This window comes from Echinops telfairi, unplaced genomic scaffold, assembly GCF_000313985.2.
Source record: "Echinops telfairi isolate 266 unplaced genomic scaffold, ASM31398v2 ScPeMD7_7401;HRSCAF=8416, whole genome shotgun sequence".
NCBI lineage: Eukaryota > Metazoa > Chordata > Mammalia > Afrosoricida > Tenrecidae > Echinops > Echinops telfairi.
In genome coordinates, this window is record NW_022111301.1 from 1,183,171 (window position 1) to 1,188,456 (window position 5,286).

The following is a 5,286-nucleotide window of genomic DNA, read 5'->3' on the forward strand; positions in this document are numbered from 1 at the left end:
GGACTTTGTGGACTGGTGTTGGGTTAATGGGTTAATGTTGGACTTGTGGGCTTGGGCAGCACTGGGTTGGGATGCTCTCGTGATGAACACTTTCTTTACATAAAACTCTCTTATACATGAGTTGCTGTGGATTTGTTTCTTTAAAGTACCTAGACTAATACAGGTATCAAAGTGAATTTTTTGTTTGGTTTAGCATGGTTGGTAGTTGGCATTTCAAATCCACCTGTAGGCACATAGGGAGAAACATCCGGTGGTCTGCTCAGAAAAGATCACCATTAAAACCACTAAGTAGCACAATTCTACTCTGACATACATGGGTGAGGTCACTATGTCAATGTTGGTGTAAGATGCTATTGAGTCTATTTCCATTCATAGCAACTCAATGTACAATATAAGGAAACAACACCTGGACAATTATTCTTATGTTAGAGCCCATTATTCAGTCACTGGGTCAAACTATCTTATCGAAAGACTTCCTCTTTTAGCTGCCCCTCTACTTTACCACACATGATTTATTTTTCCAGGGACTGGTCTATTCTGTCACATGTCCAAATCACTTGAGACGTCTCACCATTCTTGACTCTAAGAATCATTCTGAACATAGATATTCCAAGAGATATTTGTTTGTTGTTTAGGCAGTCCTTGTACTTTCAATATCCTTCAATAGGGTCATAATTCAAAAGCATTGATTCTCATTCAGACTTCCTTAATCAATGTCCAACTTGCACATTCATATAAGGTGATTGGAAATACTATGGCGTGGATTAGGTGCACCTTTGTCTTCAAAGTAAACTCCTTGCTTTTCAACACTTTAAAGAAACCTTGTGCCGCAGATTTCCCTAATGTAATATTTGATCTCTTGACTGCTGCTTCCATGAGATTGCTTTTGGATTCACACAAGACAAACTACTTGTCAACTTCAAAGTGTTTCTACATTAATCAAGATGGTACCTATTGGTACAGTTGTGAAGATTTTGTTTTTCTTTCTTTAGCATTGTAATGCGTATGGAAGGCTGCAATCCTTGGTATCCATCAGCAAGTGCAGCAAGTCCTCCTCACTTTTAGCAAGTAAGATTGTGTCATCTGCATATCACAGTTGTTAACATGTTTTCCTCAAATCCTTTAACATGGAAACCAGTTTTTCTATGTTAATTGAATAAGTAAAGTGAGAGGATAAAATCCTGATGCACACCTTTACTGATTTTAAACCATGCGGTTTGTCCTTGTTTCTTTACACATCTGCTTCTGGATTCATGTAAAATTTCTACATGAGCACAATGAAATGTTCTGCAATTCCCATTCTTCTCAATGTTATACAGAATTTGTTATGATCCACGTAGTCAAAAGCCTTTGCAAAATCATTGGCTCTCATGGCCTTTCATTTTCATTTTCATTAGCTTCAATGTGAATTCACATATGAGAAATTGATGTTCTGTTCCACATTGACTCCTGGCCTTGATTCAGTTGGTGATATTGAGCTATTACATCACCTCTTCCTACAATTGCCGTCAATTTTATTTCCAAGATTTTGCTTTGTTTGTTTTTTGCAGTTTTATAACATTATTTCATAATCAACTTCTCTAATTGTTTGCTCACCCTCAAGATTGAATAAGAATGGTGGGAGGATACAACCCTGACATAGTGCTTTTAAACCATGCAATATTCCCTTGTTCTATTCCCACAACTGCCTCTTGATCCATGTCCAAGTTCTACAGAAATACAATGAAGTATTTGGAATTACTAGTCTTCTCATGGTTATCCATAGGTTGTTATGATTTTCACAGTTGAATGTTTTGGCATAGTCACAAAACCACAGGTGAACATCTTTCTGGTATTCTCTGCTTCCAGCCAACAAATGTCTGCCATGAACACTGACATCCCTTGTTCATGTTCTTCTGAATCCAGCCTGAAACACTGGCAACACTTCTCTGTTATTGGATGATCCTAAGCAACATTTTACTAACATTTTATATCAATGATCTTTCTTTGGAATAGGTACAAGTAAGGATCTTTTCAAGTCAAGTAAATGTCCTCCAAATTCCCTGGCACAGGCAAGCAAGTGCTTCCAGGGCATGACCAGCTCGATGAGACATTTCAATTGGCATTCCACCACCTCCTGGAGCCTTGTTCTTGACTAGTGTTCTCAGTTCCATTTGCATCCCTTCCTCCAGTACCACTGGTCCTTGATCAATGCTACTTCCTGACATGTAGAAATGTGAACTAGTTCTTTTTGGTACGCTTTTTATATGGTTCTTTCAATCTTGCAACTTGAGGCTTGAATTGTTTTCTTGAGTTATTTCATATTAAGCGATTCTGGGTGTGTTTTTTCTATTTTGGCTTTCGAACTCTAAGCGTTTGTACATTCCATTATAGTAATTTACTTTGCTTTGTTCCAAATTCATGAGCCACATGACTTTCATACCTGCATGAGCTGATGAACATAATATCAGCATGTCTGAGGAGAAGCTTCTGATTTCAAGGGCTAATCAATCTAAGGCTGGCAGATTGTTGATAACTTCTGGTATGGATCAAGTTCTCTTTAAAGTGTTTAAGACAAAGAATGCCTCTTTGAGGACCAAGGTGCTCCTGGGCCACCCGTTGTATTTTCAATCATCTCCTGAACATGTGAAAGTTGGGCATCGAATAAGGAAGACGAACGAAGAATCTATTCATTTGAATCATAGTGTTGGCAAAGAAATCGAAAGTTTCATGGACTGTGAAAATAACAAACACATATGTTTTGGAAGAAGTACTGCCAGAATTCTCCTTAGAAGTGAAATGGTGAAACTTTGTCTCATATACTTTGAACATGTTATGAGGAGATACCTGGGATATAAAATCATGTTCGTTGTAGTGCAAGTGCAGTGAAAAGAGGAAACCCTCAATGAGGTAGACTGACACAGTGGCTTCAAAAATATTCTCAAACATAACAACAATTTTGAGGATGGCACAGGAACAGACAATATATTTTTTCTGTTGTACATAGGGCCATTGCTATGAGTCAAAACAGAATATACAGAATCTAACAGTAAAAATTACCAAATGACTGATAATAATGGCCCAACAAAACTGACACAAAGTCTTATCTATAACAGCATACAAACAGAGTTCTGGGGCTAGTAACTGATTTTACATCCTATCGCTGCACTCCCCTACACTGAAAGGGCTAAGAGAGCTAATATAAGCAACTACCCATCTTCTTTCAGTAACATGGATTTCAGTCACATTAATTTTCCCATCTTTCACAGATTGACACAGTGACCTATATCATAGACTGATGCATCATGAAATTATTCTCTCAGGAGTGCATTCACATGTTTGATGAAATACAAACATTTTATGACATCTGAAAAGATAACTACTTTAGAACAGAGTCCCAACGAATGATTCAGTTATAGAATGGAATAAAATACACATTCTGTGATAACCCAACCTATTCTCTATACATGACTCATTCCTTGTGTTTCATGCTCCACTGTTACAACTAATTATAGAAAAATAGCTTTCAGTATAGATAAGTTTGATAAAGCTTTCAAAAATAGTTTATTTTTAAATTTCAAAATGTGAACATGAAAATAGGTTCAGTAGTAGTCTGTTTATATTAAAAATGAAACTCTTAAGGGAATCATGCACACAATAACACTCAAGTAGGTAATTGAAAAATTATACCATTGTTGCAATAACAAACATCGTCAACTCTACAAATACCTCCTTATTCTCCACACTTTATATCAGGTTTTTGCAAGTGCTTTATTTTCTCACAGAGTGGAGAAACACTGTAAGTACTTAAAATTTCAAAAAATGTTCTATGTATGCACTGATACAAATACACAATTATATGTGTATTAGTGTCATGTTTTCATGAAAAGAAATAAGTGCTCTATTCAGCAGAAATGTTTCCTATTCTGACTTCACAAGATGTTTAGCTTCCTACAGCAGGCTTTTTAGCCAATTGGTTGGATTCACTCCAAGGACAGTCAAAATGAAATCAGAGGTTGCAGCATTTTACTATCTCTTTGAACTTCACTGCCGAAGCACTCAGAAATCTGCACACTCTCCAGGTCTCTTGTGGGCCTTTCAGAGTGTTGGTGGTTAATTACTTATTCCACAGCAATCAGCTTTACAGCGTAAAAGCAACTGTTTATATTATTCACTTTATCAAATGTTGACTAACCTACCTACTAAAAGGAAACATGTACTTCAGTTTTATTCTTATTCACTTTAAAGAGAAATATTTACAAACAACATTTTTAAATGTTACCCACATGTAGATCTAACAAAAGGGTAGTTTCATCAATAGAAGGGCTACCAGTGCAATTAAACCTTCGTGCTTGTGTAATTCCTTTTAAATTGTAGCTACTCCACACATAATAGGGTAAGAGACTAATGGTATTTAATTTATATTCAGAAGTCCAGTATAGAAATAAAACTTTGTTTTTCTTTCTAGACATCATGCTTGGTAAAATGCAGGACGGTGAAACAGAAGCATACCCTCCACAAGATGGCTAGAATGGGCTGAAGTCTAAGAATACTTGTGAGGATGGCATAGGACCAAACAGCGTGCATTCATCTTTCAGGACCTTGGGTCTTGCTCATAGGTTACCCCTTGAAATGGTTTAAGGTTGACGACTTCTTTTTGGTAGAGTAACTCTGTATTCTTTCCATCTTCTTTTCAATGGGCTCCAACATCAGAATGGGAAAGTGGGAAACAAACCGAAAAGATCAGCAGTTGGAAAACTTGGGGTTGATGTTAGAAGTAATGCCAGAGGTCACATGATACAATTCTGCAAGATCAACGATTTATTTATTGCAAGTCATTTTAAACAACATAAACAAGGACTAAACACCTAGTTCCCACCATGTGGAATATATATAAACTAAATGGAATACATCAGTGAAGAGAGATAGGTGAAAAAATTAAAACAAGTCCATAGGAGTCCAAGTACAACTGTGTTAGACTAAGTATTCTAAAGAAATGAAATGAGGTATACTAATATATATAGTATATAATTGTAAATAATATATGCTATTATTTAATAATAATATAATAATTTTAATAAATTATATAAGTAATACATTTATATTTTAATATATGCTTCATATATATATATATTAAATACATTTATATCAAAGAAGCAGATCAGCTCAGTCCAACCCAAGTCCATGCGTCAGGTGCTAGCAACAGCCCCATCAAAATACAGACATTGAGGGCCAATGAAGTCAGAGGATTGAGTGGGCAGCAGGAAGGTCAAAGGCTAGAGGGTTGACATGGAACATGGCAGGGGA